The sequence below is a fragment of the Loxodonta africana genome, chromosome 25 (assembly GCF_030014295.1).
Source record: "Loxodonta africana isolate mLoxAfr1 chromosome 25, mLoxAfr1.hap2, whole genome shotgun sequence".
Classification (NCBI taxonomy): Eukaryota; Metazoa; Chordata; class Mammalia; order Proboscidea; family Elephantidae; genus Loxodonta; species Loxodonta africana.
In genome coordinates, this window is record NC_087366.1 from 49,242,090 (window position 1) to 49,259,140 (window position 17,051).

Below are 17,051 nucleotides of genomic sequence, written 5' to 3' on the forward strand. Positions count from 1 at the left end.
TCCACTGCGCTGGGGGAAACAGGCGGGATCCCATGAAGACCTTTTTCCACCCTCTCTCAGCCCCTCTCTACTGCTCCGACGGGAAAACAACAGCAGGGTAGGTGCCTCTGCCTCCCTTTTGGGTCGCTATGAGTCAGAATTGGCTCGACGGCAACAGGTTTTGGGTTAAGTTGGTATTTAAGCCCGATGGTGCTCTGAAATCCTTGGAAATCACCACCCAACTGTGTGGCCAAGGAAAAAACCTTCTCCTACATGTTTGTCCACATCAGAAACAGTGACGCAACGCTCCCCCTCTGGGCTGACTCAGAGCAGGGGGGTGGGGGCTGGGAGGCTCCTACCGCTGATGATGTAAATCCTATCGACAACCTAGCAACCGGCTCTCCCCACCTCCCACCTCCTGCTCCCCATTCTCTGAGGGAGTGGCAGGAAATGCAGTGGGGCTGATGGTTGCGGGGGGTCCCATTGTGCAGGGCCACGTTCTGGAAGCCCTTCACGGAACTAGGTGCCATGGCTGACAGCTGCCTAGGATTAGGATGCAAAATCAAACCTCTGAAGAAAGCCGCTGCTCATTGCCATTAATCAGCTGAATGGGATCAAAATGCTGGACTATCCAAACCAACAAAGTCTGACCCAGAGAATGTCCCCAGTTGGGTTTGTGTCAGCAGTCCCTGAAATCATTATGGAAACCTGGTGACCCAATTTCCTCGACCTTCTTTTCCATTTCAGAGAAATGTGAAGGTTTTGACCTTAAAACATAAGGCCAAGGGGCCTTCGGGTAGGAAATGGATTTTAACATGCCGTAGTAAGCACTAGTACTTCATGGAAAATGACAGAAATCACTGCTCCGAAAGCACACTGGAGCCGCTGCACTCACCACAAACACAGCAGGCTGCAGAAAACAGAGCTGGATCCTGGGCACCTCCTTTCCTTATTGCAGCAGGCTTAGACAATGCTCCCCGGCTTTCACAGAGGGCTGCGCTGGTTTTAAGCATGTCACTCTCTAGGGTCATACAGCTACTTACAACGTTCCCACCACCCCTGGAAGTTCCTTGTCTTCCCTTACACTAAGGAAGGGTTTGCTAAGATCAGGGATACCCTTAGAAATTTCTATGTCTTACCTGCCTGCCTGTCTCCCCTGGCCCTGGGCAGCTGACCATGTGCTTGGCCCCAGCTCACCTTCATCCATCCATCCACTCACCCACCTCAGTCTGTGTGATGGTTAAGATTGTGCTGCCAAGCTGAATCCAACTCACAGTGACCGTACAGGAGGGAGTAGAACTAGAACTGCCCCACAGGGTTTCCAAGGAGTCACTGCTGGATTAGAAGTGCTGACCTTCTGGTTGGCAGCCTGAGCTCTTAACCACTGCACCACCAGGGTTCCTGTACACACATATGTGTGTGTGTGTATATATATATATACACATACACACGCACACATACAGGCACAGAGTAAAACGCTAGAAGGAAATGTATACAGCTTGGTTATCTCTGGGATGAGTGCTAAAAGAAAATCTTTTTTTTTTTTATATCGCCTACGTTTTCTAGAATGAGCATGTGTAACTTTTATTTAAAAAATAAATATAGTCAGGAAGTTTCTGGTTAAAGTATAAGCAGAAAGGTGAGCACTCTTTTAAATGTTATCCTCCTGTTCTAGAAGGCCTTGTTTTAGCAAAGATGAAGGAGAAACACCTTCTCCCAGTCAATGAGGAGATAGAAAAAAGGATCTCCCCTGCTGACTGATTTGAAACCACTCTTTTCTCCAGACATTAACGCGGCAACTGCACCATCCTCTGTCCCAGGAGCCAACATTTATTACGCACGCTCGGATTGGCCACCTGGAGGTGAGAGACAGCTCTCACACCCTACCCTGTGCCCACCTCTGAGCCCTGTACGACCCTTCCCCCAGCCCTCTCTCAGCTGTAGGCCAGGGAACAGGTGGGCATACTTGCAGAAACATTTGTTACCTTGTCAGTCCCCAACTAAACACTGTCCAAAAGTCAAAGCGACAGCTGAAAACGAGCCAGAGACGATTTCAACAGAAACAAGCACAGAGTCTAGGTACGCTGCTTTGGTTGCTTAAAAAACAAGCAAACATTTGGTTTGTCCGGTATTTGCTAATGGGGACCCCACAGGAAGTTCCCAGGCAGATGTACAGGGAGGTAGACAAGAGACGGTGTGAAGCCCCCTGTGCAAAAACTGGAGAGAGAAAACACAGAGCAAGCTGGGTTCAAGTCCTGGCTTACAGTTCCCAAGCCACGTAACTGGACAAGTGGCTTAACTCTCTAAACCTCAGTCTCCCCTTCTGTGATTAATAATAACTACTTCGGTATTACTGAAGCACTTAAGGTAACGGTGATAAGTAACTCTACAAAATACCTTTTAACGCATAAAATAAGCTATGTCATATCATTATTATCATCAATAACTTAAAGAAAGGCCAACGATGAAGGCTTAGAGCCTCTCATTTGCCACGCGCCCGGCGCGGTGGGAACTGAGAGCAGCCACAGAGGGGCTGAGGGGAGGGCTACAGGCATGACAACCTGCCCCGTGCCTCCAGGCATACCTGAGCAGCGACCTCTGGCCAGGCCCTTCCTTGTCCTGTTATTCTCTTCTTTCATAGACAAACTGGGTACTCACCAGCCATGCATGAATATGCCAGACTCCAGCCCTTCAACAGCAAAGGATACAGTTTTCCTGAAAACCTGAAACAACCATTCCACTCTCCCAAGCCCCCTACTTCCACCCCCTGCCCTAAACACCCACTTCACTGACCCGAAGCAGCTTGGACAACCTGATGGGCGACTGAGGATTCAGCTCTGAGTTGGAACCAGGACCTCTGGCCCCATCACCAATTAGGCCCAGAAAACACAGCTGCTGAAATGTCTCCCATTCTCCCATTGCCACATTCACAATAGGGAACCTGAGGCCCTCACACCTGAAGCAGCTTATCTAAAAGGCTTTAATTGCTGCTAAAGGTCTTGGCCGAAGGCCTTGGAGGCTCAGGTGTCAACAGAATGGACTGTGTAGACATCAGGGGCACCGGTGCTAGAAGCCAGTCTGTCCTCCCAGGAGAAGCTTGGTAGCCCTGGCCGACGATTTGAGTTATGTGTCTCTGCAATTGCTGGCTGGGTAGGGGATGCCTTTCACCAAGTAGGGATGGTAGAAGGCAAAGCATTACTACACCATCAACAGTTCATACCTTAACGGGGGAACATTCATGAAGCCAATAGGCAGGGCCAACATTCCACCTAACCAAAGGGTTCAGTCTGGTCGGAGGGCTGGACTGGAGAGCTAGAGACCAGGACACCTGGGTTCGTAGCCTGGCTCTGCTATATCCTATCCGGACGACTTTGAACAAGGTCACTACAGTTCTGTGGGGTGCTTCTCTACCGGTAAAATTCACGGTGGGGACTAGCTTCTGTTTCTGGATCCTTTAAGCTTCAAAAGCTCGATTCTGGGAGCCTCTCCACAGCTGTAAATGCCTGATACAACAGTCACGCGCTGCTGATAACCAGAGCGCCGGCCCCTGGGCGGACACCGGGGAATATTCGCTGAAACCTCGGAGAGCCGGTTCCCCACATATGCCGGAAGACCCCCGCCTCAACCCAGGTCGGAGGGATGCCCTCGTTAACTTGCCTTTGAGACCCACGTGCACGGTTCCTTTAAATGCACTGCCCCTTTAACTGCTCGCGCTGCGCCCACCCCCAGCGGGAGGCCGGGGCAGGAAGGAGGGAGGTGGCCCAGCAGGACTGGTGGCCCGAGGCCTGGGGTCCACTCCCCGCGCGCCTTCCACCGCCCCCCCCAGGTCCAAGCCGGCTCCCGCAGCGGCTTCCCCGGCACCGGCCACAGAGGCCGAGACCGCGGCGCGCGCAGGGGCCTTGGCACCGGCACCGGGGCCAGGGAAGGGGCCGCGACCCGCCGCGGCGAGAGGCGTGCGGAGGGCAGGGCCGGGTCGCGGCCCCACTGCGGGCCCTCGGTGCGCGGCGACAAGAACCCAGCGCGGCTCTCGCCCCCAGCCCCGCCCGCGCGCTCACCTGCTCCGCCGCGGCGCTCGGGCCGTGTTTACGCGGCTGGCGGAGCGCCCGCCGGCCCCGGCGCCGGCGCCGGCCCCGCCCCGGCCCCGCCCCGGGCCCGCCCCGGCCCGCCCCGGCCCTCGGCGGCCCCGCTGGCGACGCCACGTTCCCTCGCCCCATCTCGCCCCACCTGGAGCCCCGCGCGCCGGGGACCGTGGCGCTGCCTCCGAGGGGCCTGGCCCGGCTCTCGGCGTCCACCGGGAGCGCGCCGGGATAAACGTGACACTGGAACTGGACAATGACAGCGCTCTACGCGATGACCTTAGAAGGAGTGGCGGTCAGGCCTGTAACCTTCTACCCCCACTCCCACCTCCCCGACAGGTTTTACTCACGGTGAGGGGGAACTAATGGTTTACCGTGCTCTAAAACCATGAGAATTTTCCTGGAATGTTTCCTAGAGCGCTTCAGAACCACCAGCAGCTCTGGATAAAACTGAACAGGAATGATGAAGTGGCTACAGATGACCTGGGAATTGGCCAAGGAATTGTGATTCCAGGATTTGGGGTCCTTGGTGGCTTGATATTGTCAGAAAGTTGGCATTGTTTGAGTAGCCTCACTTTTAACAGTAGGCCCTGTTGATTGCAATTTTTTCTTCTTGGTATTGTTTTCTTCTTAAGGATTTTGCCTGCCGCAGCCCATACTTGTTTCCAGGGTTCCAGCCTCAGTGGGGTTCTTCCTCACTGCGTACACTCTCCTCAGGGAAATCTGGCCATGCCCAGAGCTGAATCTTCAATTTAGTCCTCACCCATGAGCCCCAGACACTTGGACAACTGCCCAGGCCCCCACTCCCCCCCACCTCAGAAATCCACAGACAGCTCTAGGTGAGGCCATATGACTAGTTTCTGTCTAATAGGATGGAAAGAACAGTGGCATATCCTTACTCTCATTCTTACTGATGTCTAGAATACAGAGGCAGTGGCTGGAGCTCAAGCAGCCATTTTAGGCCATGAGGTTGGTGAAGCAACAGAATGGAAGATGCTTGGTCCCTGATGCTTATGGAGCCAATAGCTTGGAACTGCTTGCCTCCTGAGTTTGTTTCAGGGAGGGAAAAACAACTTTTATCTTGTTTAGACCACTGTTATTTTGCAATTTCATCATATGCAGCTAAACCAAAGCTAGCTTAATATTTAAGACCTTTCCTGCTCCAGTCCCCTCAATACCATATGCTCCGTTGACTATACTAAACTACATGCAGCTCTCTCTGCTTCCATTCCTTTGCACAGCATTTACTGAAAGGTATTATAAGGATCTACTCAGTTGTCTCCCTGACTGTCCTGTGAATGAATGTCTTTAGAGCAGGACTGTACCTTTCTTGGCGTTTCTGCCATGTGATCAGCTTCTTTAAGGCAAGAAAGGGAGACATAGGGAACAGATGTTTATGGGCCCGAATTATACATGCTTTCCTTTTTTTTTGACTTATTCTCATTCTGAAAGCCACTGTGAGGGGGGCATTTTTATTAATCTTTTTTTTTTGTTGTTGTTGTTGTTGTTAGTTGCCATTGAGCAACCCTTTCTGAAGCCGATCACCAGGCCAGTCTTCTGAGACACCTCTGGGTAGGTTCAAATCGCCAACCTTGTGGCTAGTAGTCAAGCACTTAGCCATTGTGCCATCCAAGGAAGTAGAGACTCACAAAGATGAAGTCCTTTCCCAAATGTGCATGAATAATGAGTGGGGGAACGTAGTGTGGAACTCAAGTCTGTCTGGCTTGAAGCAAGAGCCCTTTCTACTGCACTTAGAAGCTTCCTTGTCAGTGCAAGGCCCAGGGCTGTGAGCTCTGATGAATGAATTCCCTCTGTGGTGCTCCTTTGAGGTCCTCACTCTCAGCTGCTTTTCACATGATGGCTTGTGAGGAATGAGTAAGCACCTCCCTGAACCTGACCTCAATTCAGGAAGGGATGGCCTCTGCTTCAGAGTTTGGTGTTCAGGGGATTTTTTCTTTTCCTTCTTTCAACATACTTTCGAAACCGACACTGCCCGGGAGGTGGTGTGGTGCCCTGGAACCCATAAGAACTTCAGAACCAGATGGGCTTGGGTCTAAATTCCTGCTCTTCCACTCATTTGCTGCATGACCCAGGCAGTTACTTAGCCTGACTGGGCCTCAGTTTCCTCATCTGAAAAGATATCGTGACATCCCTCAGAGGATCACACGGAGTATTCGAAAGAAATGACGGGAATGCAGCTGACACTGAGCAAATGTCCTCTACTTCTCTCCTTTATTTGAGGTGGGGGTTTTGTTTCATTTGACATTGAAGTGACAGACTGTATTACTGGTCACAAATTTTCTGTATTCCCCCCACTACAGGGGATCACACCTTTCTGGACCGTTAAGCACAGTACTGGCCTTGTGACATCTGCCCAATGTCAGCCGAAGCACTGTGTGGCAGTTCTGGGTAGAAGCTTTAAGATCCTGGGCCTGCTTCACCCAGTTCTCTTTTCTTCTGCCAGGGGACCAGATATGTTCCAGATAGAGGCTGCTCCATTAGACTGGGTCCATAGCCAGTGCGTGAAAGACACGTAGTATGAGCCTGAAACACACCTTCATTGTGGTAAGTCACTGAGACATGGAGTCATTTGTTACTGCAGCCTCCCTTGATCTGACTGATACAGTTGATATTTAGCATCTTACATTTCTGTGTAATATTTTTAAACTTTTCCAAAAGGTTTATTTGTTGCATTTATATTTTTTGGTGATGGGCACTTAAAAAATAAGTTGTGTTTTTGCCAAGTATTGAATGCTTAGTGTTTGCTGATCATGGTCCAGGGTCTCTGTGATGGTTAAGGTTATGTGTCAACTTGGCTGTGCCATGATTCTCAGTGGTTAGGCAGTTATGATGTAGTTTGGCAGTTATGATTAGTTTGGCAGCTGTGTAATGATAGAATCACCTCCCTAATGAGGTCTGATGTAATATAATCACCTCCATGATGAGATCCATTATGAGCAGCCAATCAGTTGAAAGGGAATTTCCTTGGAGGTGTGGCCTGCATCCAATATAGGTGGACTTTCTGGCACAGCTTGCTGTCTTTAGCTCTCTCTCTGGATCCTGCAGCTGGCTCCCGTTCACCTGACCTCCAGTTCTTGGACTCAAGCTAGCAGCTTACCTGCCAGTCTTGGGATCTGTCAACCTCTGCAGCCTGTGAGCCAGAGGCCTCCTATCTGACCTTCCAATCTTGGATTTACCAGCTCCTGCGGCTGTGTGAGCCTAGAGAAGCCTCCAGCCTGACCCAATGGATTTGGGACTTTGCAACCTCTACAACCTCGTGAGTCATTTCCTTGATATAAATCTGTCTCTGTATATATTTATGTGCTTCACTGGCTTTGCTTCTCTAGAGAACCCAACCTAAGACAGTCTGTGAGGGATACAAAAGATGCCTTTTTTAATAGTTCCTGCTCACCAAGCTCTTAAAATATAGTTGTGTTGTTGGAGAGATAAATGCCATTTATGCATTTATTCAACAAATATTTACTGAGCATCTACTATGTGCTAGTCACTATTGTAGGAACTGAGAATACAACAGTAAATAAAATAGTAAAAAAAAAATTCTGCCCTCATGGAGTTTATAGTCTAGATATAGGGTGGATGAGCTGCAATTAACTAACTAAATAAATTGTAATGTATGTTAAGAGTGTAAAGTTGAGTTGGAGGTCCTTGTGTGGTGCATGTGGTTGGGTGCTGGGCTGCAGGCTGAAGAGTTGGTGGTTCATGCCCACCCAGAGGCACCTCGGGGGACAGCCCTGGCGATCTACTTCTCAAAGATGACAGCCTTGAAAACCCTATGGAGCAATTCTACTGTACACAGGGTTGCGGGGGGTTGGGGAGGGCATAGTTTTTTTAAATAAAATTTATATACTTTGTAGAAAATTTGGAAAGTACAGCAAAGTAAGTAGAAGAAAAGGAGAAACCACTAACATTTTCATTCTTAGGTCTTCGTCGAGTATTCTTTTTGATGATTTTCTTAAGTGAAGATTTGGCAGAAGTTTTTGAAGTTGGAAGTTTTGCTTATGAAAGGTAGAACAGAAGAGCAGATGAACGCTGGTGATATTGCACCTTCCCCATAGGACACCACAGAGTGTGTCTAGAGCAGTCTCTTCGCCTCACCTTCGAGCCACGCAGAACCATCTTCCACGTCAGAATAGTCTCGACAAGAGGGTCAGCCTGCCAGGCACAAACACCAGCCATCAGCTCGGTGCTGGTGACAGATCCCCAGTGTCTTCCTTTCCTAGTGCTGCTGTAACAGAAGTACCACAAGTGAGTGGCTTTAAAGAACAGAAATTTATTTTCTCATGAATTCAGGGCACTGGCTCTAGGGGGAGGCTCGCTCTGTCAGCCTTGGGGAAGATCCTTCTCTCTTTCAGCTTCTGGTCCTCGGTTCCTTGGCAACCTTGGGCATTTATCCCTCCCCCACCCTGCCGCCATGTTTGTCCTTGCCGGCGTCAGTGTCTGAACTGCTCCTTATATCACTCAGCAGTGGTTAGGTTTAGATGCATCCTACGCTGATAGGACGTCATCAGCGTACCAAAGGAAACTCTTATTTCCAAAGAGGATCACATCCGTACAGATGTTGTTAGTTGCTGTCCAGTGGATTCTGACTCATGGTGACCCCATGTGTGCAGAGTAGAACTACTGCATCGGGTTTTCAAGGCTGTGACCTTTTGGAAGCGGATGGTCAGGCTTGTTCTCCAAGGTGCCTCTGGGTGGGTTCGAACCGTCAATCATTTGGTAAGTAGTTTAGCGATTAACTGTTCATGCCACCCACGGTCTCCTTCCATATGTATGGGGGTTGAGATTCCAACACATTTGGGGGGCGGGGGGCACATTCAATCCACAGTACCCAGGTACTGCCAGTGATATGCTGACTCTGAGAGTAGAAGGGAGACTGGAAGGACACCCTGAAACAGCTAATCCCTTGCAAGGACTTCGCCAGCATGTCTGGGAATTATCACCAGTCCCCTGAAAGATTCTGTTCAGTTCACATAATACCACTTAAACCGCATTTACAGCATTTTCTCTATGTGATAGATAGAATGGTTTCATTTCTCTTTGGAGGAGGCCTACGTTATTTTTGGGGGGGGGGGTTCAGCATAGAACTGTGCTCCATAGGGTTTTTTTTTTTAGTTATTAATTTTGTTGTTGAGAATAAACAGCTGAACATATACCAATTCAACAACTTCTACATGTATAATTCAGTGACATTGACTCTATTCTAGTGTGAAACCATTCACACCCTCCTTTTCTGAGTTGTTCCTCCCCGAGTACATAAACCCACTGCCCCTAACTTTCCTATCTCATCTTTCTAAATTGCTGTTGTCAGTTTGATCCCCTATTCATAGTTCTTAAAAGAGCACAAATCTGTCTTGGATGAAATACAGTCAGAATGCTCCTTAGAAGAAGGGATAGCGAGACTTGGTCTCGCTGACTTTGGCCATGTTGTCAGGAGGGACCAGTCCTTGGAGAAGGACGTCACGCTTGGTAAAGCAGATGGTGAGTGAAAAAGAGGAAAACCCTCAACGAGGTGGATTGACACAGTGGCTGCAACAATGGGCCCAGACACAGCAATGATTGTGAGGATGGCGCAGGACCGGGCAGTGTTTTGTTCTGTTGTATGTAAGGTTGCTATGAGTCGGAGCTAACTTGACAGCAGCTAACAACAACAGAAACAACAAACACACAGAGACAAGCAGGCACAAATGAGGGAAGACAGATGCCATGCGAGGAATGCCAGGGCCACAGATGCTGAGGGAGACAGGATCTTTCCCCAGAGCCAACAGAGAGCCTTCCCTTAGAGCTGGTACCCTGAATTCAGACATCTAACTTCCTGAACTGTGAGAAAATAAATTTCTGTTCTTAAAGCCGCCCACTTGTGGTATTTCTGTTATAGCAGCACTGGGAAACTAAGACAGATTCCAAAGTAAATCAATAGGGAAAGGACAGTCTTTTCAGCAAACCTTGTCCCCAAGCTGATAGGTTTAAATGTAAACGCTAACATGATAGAGCTAGAAAAAATTTAGAAGAATATTTTCATGTCCTGGGGATAAGAAAACTTTTCTTAAAGCAAACACAAAAAGTGCTGACAACAAAACTAAAAATTGATAAATTGAAAAAAATTGGTAAATTGGACTTTTTTGAAATTAAAAACTGCTTATTAAAAGCACTATTAATAAAGCAAAAAGGGACATCAGATTGTTGGAAAATATTTGCAGTACATATATCTGACAAAAGGACGTATGCAGAACTCCTACAAATAAGTAACAAAAAGACAAGCAACTCAATTAAAAATGAGCAAAAGACTTGAACAGATATTTTACAAAAGATGATGTGTGAATAGCTAATAAAGACATGAAAAGATGCCACCATCATTAGACTCCAGGAAAATGCAAATTTAACTACAATGAGTTTCAAACCTTCTAGCATGACTGAAAGAGTCCCTGGGTGGTACAAACAGTGAACATGCTCACTGAAGGACTAGAGGCTCAAGTCCATCCAGACACACCTCGGAAGGGAGGCCTGATGATCTACTTCTGAAAAGTCAGCCATTGGGAACCCTATGGAGCGCAGTTCTACACGGGGTCCCTGTGAGTTAGTATCAACTAGACAACAATTGGTTTTAAAGGCAGTATAGTTTATTTTGCTTTTGATCTCCTCCTCAAGTAGTTCTTATTTTTCAGACTTCAGAATTCACATGTGGAACCCTGGTGACGTAGTGGTTAAGAGCTTGGCCGCTAACCAGAAGGTCAGCAGTTTGAATCTACCAGCTGCTCGTTGAAAACTCTATGGGGCAGTTCTGCCCTGTCCTATAGGGTCGCTATGCTCTGGAATCTTTTTGACGGCAATGGGTATGCATACACATACATACAGACACACACACGTATATGTATGTATGTAGTTGATAGGTGCCGCCGAGATGGTTCCCACTCAGAGAGGCCATGTACAACGTCCTCACAGTCACTGCCATGCTTAAGCCCATTGTTTTGCATAAGCCCATTGTTGCATCCACTGTGTCAGTCCATCCCATTGAGGGTCTTCCTCCTCTTCGTTGATCCTGGACTTTACCAAGCATGACGTCCTTCTCCTAATAACATGTCCAAAGTATGTTAGATGTAGTCTCACCATCCTTTTAAGGAACATTCTGGCTGTAGTTCTTCCAATACAGATTTGTTCGTTCTTCTAGCAGGCCATGGTATATTCAGTGTTCTTCACCAATGCCATAATTCACATGAGTCAATTCTTCTTTGGTTTTCTTTATTCTTTGTCCAGCTTTCTCATGCATATGAGGCAACTGAACATAACATGGCTTGGGTCAGGTGCATCTTAGTCCTTAAAGTGACACTTGCTTTTTAACACTTTAAAGAGGCCTTTTGCCGCAGGTTTGCCCAATGCGATACGTCACTTGATTTTGGATCCAAGTGAAATGAAATCCATGACAACCTCAGTATTTTCTCCATTTATCTTGATGTTGCTTATTGGTCCAGTTGTGAGGATTTTTGTTTTCTTTATGTTGAGGTGCAATTCGTATTGAAGGCTGTAGTCTTTGATCTCCATCAGTAAGTGCTTCAAGTCCTCTTCACTTTCGGCAAGCAAGAACGTGTCATCTGCATAACGCAGGTTGTTAATGCGTCTTCCTCCAATCCTGACACCATATTCTTCTTCATATAGTCCAGCTTCTCGGATTATTTGTTCAATGTGCAGATGGAAAAACTGTGATAAAACAATACAACCCTGACACACACCTTTCCTAACTTTAAACCACACAGTATCCCCTTGTTCTGTTCGAATGACTGCCTCGTGGTCTTTGTACAGGTTCCACATAACCAGAATTAAATGTTCTGGAATTCCATTCTTCGCAATGTTATCGATAATTTGTTATGATCCACACAGTCAAATGCCTTTGCATAGCCAATAAAACATAGGTGAACACCTTTTTGGTATTCTCTACTTTCAGCAAAGATCCGTCTGACATCAGAAATGACATCTGTCCTTTGACATCCTTTTCTGAATCTGGCTTGAATTTCTGGCAGTTCCATTTCCATTCACTGCTGCAACTGATTTTGAATTATTTTCAGCAAAATTTTACTTGACTGTGATATTAATGATATTGTTTGACAATTTCCACTTTTTGTTGGATCACCTTTCTTTTGAATGGGCACAAATATGGAGGCAGTCTGTTGGCCAGGTAGCTGCCTCCCAGTTTCTTGGCATAGACGAGTGAGCACCTCCAGTGTTGCATCTGTTTGCTGAAACTTTTTAGTTGGTATTCCGTCAATTCCTGGAGCTTTGTTTCTCACCAGTACCTTCAGTGCAGCTTGGACTTCTTCCTTCAATAACATTGGTTCATGATCATAAGCTACTTCCTGAAATGATTGAACATCTACCAATTCTTTTTGGTACGGTGACTCTGTGTGTTCCTTCCATCTGCTTTTGATGCTTCCTGCGTCATTCAATATTCTACCCATAAAAAAAAATAGAATCCTTCAATATTGCAACTTGAGGCTTGAATTTTTTCTTCAATTCTTTCAGTTTGAGAAATGCTGAGTGTGTTCTTCCCTTTTGGTTTTCTAACTCCAGGTCTTTGTGCGTGTCATTATAATACTGTCATGGGTTGAATTACGTCCCCCAAAAACATTGGTCAACTTGGTTAGGCCATGATTCCCAGTATTGTGTGGTTGTCCTCCATTTTGTCATTTTCCTGTGTGTTGTAATTCATAATCTCCGCCTGTGGTTAAAGAGGATTAGGGTAGGATGTAACGCCCTTGCTCAGGTCACATCCATGATCCAATGTAAAGGGAGTTTCCCTGGGGTGTGGTCTGCACCTCGTTTTATCTTACAAGAGATAAAAGGAAAGTAAGCAGACAGTTGGGGACCTCATACCACCAAGAAACCAGCACCAGGAGCAGAGCGCATCCTTTGGACCCAGGGTTCCTGTGTGTAGAAGCTCCTAGGCCAGGGGAAAATTGATGAAAAGGACTTTCCTCCAGAGCCAACAGAGAGAGAAAGCCTTCCCCTGGAGCTGATGCTCTGAATTTGAACTTCTAGCCTACTAAACTGTGAGAAAATAAATTTCTATTTGTTAAAGCCATCCACTTGTGGTATTTCTGTTATAGCAGCACTAGATGACTAAGACAAAATTTGGTACCAAGAGAATGGGGTGCTGCTCTAACAGATACCTAAAATATGGAAGCAGTTTTGAAACTGTGAATGGATAGAGGACTGAGAAGGAAATGAGAGCTGTTAACGCTGGAGACGACACAGATGGTGAGAATCAGCAGACCTGGCAGCAGCAGAACCAGGAGACCAGTGTGAGACAGTGATGGAGTTGACCCACAGAGCTAGGCTTGCTGACCCACAGAGCAAGGGAGCTGAGTGCCTTGCAGCTGAAGTTTACTGTGGAGTGGGGTGCCTCCAGGCACTTTTGGGTGGAGCTGCAGAGCTTCGGAACACTTGGCTCAGCAGGGCAGAGAGGCCAAGGAGCTGGGAAGCAGAAGCTGAAGAGATGTGGAACACAGGAAGCTGAGCTGCCTTAGTCTCAAAAGATATGCCCAAGTCTTCTGGGGCTTCAAAGGGTGGAGCCATGGCCTCTGGTGTTTCTAAAGGTGGAGCCGCCACTCAGACGGACTAGGAGAGCAGTGCCCCTAAAGCTGAGGGAGCAGAGTTGCTGTCCCAGTGGGCCTAGAAGGCAGAGCTTAAGCCCAGGCCCCAGGGGCCTCCACTCAGAATCCAGAGAGTGTGGCCAATACCTAGAGTCTGGAGGGCAGAGCCATTGTGTAAATTGTCTCAGAGAACAGGATTATTTTCAAAGCCTTGAGGGCTAACGTAATGTGTTCTGCAGACCTGCTTGGTGCCTGTTATGCCTTCTTTCCTTCCAGTTTCTCCCATTTGTGATGGAAATGTCGCTTCTGCCTGCCTGTTTTACCATTGTACCTTTGGAAGCAGATAACTTGTATTCTAGATTTCCTAGATGAAGAGGAATTTTTGGATTTTTGACTTGGAGCTGATTTAACTATGATACGATGGGGCGAATGTGTTTTACGTGTGGCGAGGACATGAATTTTGGAGGGCCGAAGGGAAGAGTGCCATGGACTGAATATTTTGTCTTCTCCAAGCTACCCTTTGAAATCTTCTGTTCAGCTCTTTCTTCATCATTTCTTCCATTCACTTTAGCTACTCTGTGTTCAAGAGCAAGTTTCAGAGTCTCTTGTGACATCTATTTTGGTCTTTTCTTTCTTTCATGTCTTTTTAATGACCTCTTGCTTTCTTCCTGTACGATGCCCTTGATATCATCCCACAACTCACCTGGTCTTCAGTCATTAGTGTTCAGTGTGTCAAATCTGTTCTTGAGATGGTCTCCAGATTCAGTTGGGATATACTCAAGGTTGTATTTTGGCTCCTGTGAATTTGTTTTAATTTTCTTCTGCTTCAACTTGTGCTTATATAGGAGCAATTGATGGTCTCTTCCGCAGTTGGCCACTGGCCTTGTTCTGACTGATAGTATTGACTTTCTCCATCATCTCTTTCTACAGATGTAGTTGATTTGATTCCTGTGTTTTCCATCCAGTGAGGTCTACATGTATAGGCACTCATGTATAATCACTGTTTGTGTTGTTGAAAAAAGGTATTTGCAATGAAAGAAGCCGTTGGTCTTGGAAAATTCTGTCGTGTGATCTCTGGCGTCACTTCTTTACCCAAGGCCATATTTTCCAACTACTGATCTTGTTTTTTTGTTTTCCATCTTTCACATTCCAATCACCAGTAATTATCAATGCATCTTCATTGCATGTTTGATCAATTTCAAACTGCAGGAGTTGGTAAAAATCTTCAGTTTCTTCACTTTTGGCAATAATGGTTGGTTCGTAAATTTGAGTAATTGTCTTATTAACTGGTCTTTTTGTACATGTATGGATATTATACTATCACTGGTAACAGTGTATTGTAGGATAGATCTTGAAATATTTTTTGACCGTGAATGCAACACCATTTCTCTTCAATTTGTTACTCCTGGCATAGTACAATATACTGTTTTCTGATTCAGAATGACCAATACCAATCCATTTCAGCTCACTAATGCCTAGGATATTGATCTTCAAGCATTCCATTTCATTTTTGACAACCCAATTTTCCTTGATTTATACTTCGTACATCCCATGTTTGCAGCTGTTTCCTTTCATTTCAAGTTGTGCCACATCAGCAAATGAAGCTCCTGAAAGCTTTACTGCATCCACGTTGTTAAGGCTGACTCTGCTCTGAGGATGCACCTGTTTCCCGGTCATATCTTGAGTGCCTTCCAACCTGAGGGGCTTATCTTCCAGCACTATTATCAGGCAATGTTCCATTGCTATCCATGAAGTTTTCACTGGCCAATTTTTTTTTTTGGAAGTAGATTGCCAGGTCTTTCTGTGTAGTCTGTCTTAGTCCGGAAGCTCTACTGAAACCTATCACCGTGGGTGACCATGCTGGTATTTGAAATACTGGTAGCATAGCCAGCAGCATCACAGCAACGTGTAAGCTACCACAGTATGACAAACTAACACACAAGTGGTAGATATTTGTATATATACAGTGAAATAGATATATGTAATGTAATAATATTGTATATAATATATGGAGCCCTGGTGGCACAGTGTTTAAGAACTTGCCCACTAACCAAAAAATTGGCAGTTCGGTGATTTTTTTTTTTTTATCCACCAGCAGCTGCTTGGTCGGAACAACTCAACAGCAATGGGTTTGGTTTTTTTAATGTATATATGGTTCTCTGAAATATATCATGTCCAGAAAACAAACCTGTTGCCATCGAGTTGATTCTGACTCGTAGTGACCCCTATAGGACAGAGTAGGTCTGCCTCATAGGGTTTCCAAGGAGCACCTGCTAGATTCAAACTGTTGACCTTTTGGTTAGAAGCAGAGCTCTTAACTACTCTACCACCAGGGCTCCAGTCATACAATAGGTGGTACTCTTTTATGCCTGGCTTCTTTTAACCATAATGTTGCATGTATAAGTAGTTTATTATTTTTATTGCTGAATATCCCATTGTATAAATATACCACAAATTTTTTTTTTTTAAATCCATTCTCCTGTTGGAGCTGTTTTTAGTTTTTGGCTATTACGAGTAAAGTTGCTATGAACATTTTTGTTCAGGACTCTTTCTGGACATATGCTTTCTTTCTCTTGGATATATAGCTGGGAACAGTCATAGGATAGATGTATGTGTAACAGTTTTTCAAAATGATCGTGTCATTTTACACTCTTGCCAGTATGGCAGTCCCAGTTGCTGAACATTCTCACCACATTTGGTGTTGTCAGTCTTTTTTATTTTAGTCACTCTAAAAAAAAAAAAAAAACCAAACCAGTTACCGTGGAGTTGATTCTAACTCATGACAACTTCATGTGTCAGAGTAGAACTGTGCTCTGTGGGGTTTTCAATGGCTGATTTTCCGAAAGTAAATTGCCTGGCCTTTCTTTCGAGGCACCTCTGGGTAGACTTGAACCCCCAACCTTTTGGTGAGCATGTTAACCATTTGCACCACCCTGGGACTCCTAAAATGCTTTTAACTGGGGGCTTTTTCCTTTTATTGGCCCACTGTAAACATCTAACACCTTCTTGCCCAGCTAGAAATTTGAGAAAGTATTTCTTTTTTTTTTTTTTTTTGCTATTTCTCTTTAATCTTGCTATGAATCGGAATCGACTCGACAGCAATGGTTCTCTTTAATCTCTCCAGAATCTGTTTGACTGGGTGGACGCCTGCTTCTAGTTTTAAAGAGAAAAGCGCTTTCTTTTCTTTTCACTTCCAAGTCCCTAGCCCCCCACTTTAGCTCCTTGCTTTTAAGTGACTGCTTCTTCTGGCCAAGAAGACAGAGGTGGGGTCAAAGCAGGAGGAGGCTCTTCAGCATGAGAGCTAGAGAGGGTGTCGCCCTTTCCACAAGGGGTTAGCTGTCCCTTTTCTGTACATGACCACCTTTCTCTAAATAGCCTCATTTTCTGATTAATT

General features: G+C 46.1%; 1 protein-coding gene and 1 long non-coding RNA gene across 8 annotated transcripts in view; one reads left to right on the forward strand and one right to left on the reverse strand.

The window, feature by feature from the left end:
• The window catches only part of PSEN2 (presenilin 2), a 38,648-nt gene extending 34,552 nt beyond the window's left edge, over positions 1-4,096 (reverse strand). The window contains exon 1 of one of the 2 annotated variants that reach the window (XM_064276786.1): positions 4,035-4,096. The gene's annotated coding sequence lies outside the window, so the exon portion shown is untranslated. Of the gene's footprint in view, positions 1-3,636; positions 3,777-4,034 lie in introns of those variants that run through there. The other variant, XM_064276787.1, reaches the window with a different exon arrangement.
• A 105-nt stretch (positions 4,097-4,201) lies between these two features.
• Positions 4,202-17,051, forward strand: part of LOC104845988 (uncharacterized) — a 32,745-nt gene continuing 19,895 nt past the window's right edge. For 2 of the 6 annotated variants that reach the window (XR_010319433.1, XR_010319434.1), the window contains exons 1-2: positions 4,202-7,332; positions 7,997-8,321. This is a non-coding gene — a long non-coding RNA (uncharacterized LOC104845988). Of the gene's footprint in view, positions 7,333-7,996; positions 8,793-17,051 lie in introns of all 6 variants that reach the window. The other 4 variants (XR_010319436.1, XR_002786014.2, XR_010319435.1 and 1 more) reach the window with 4 other exon arrangements.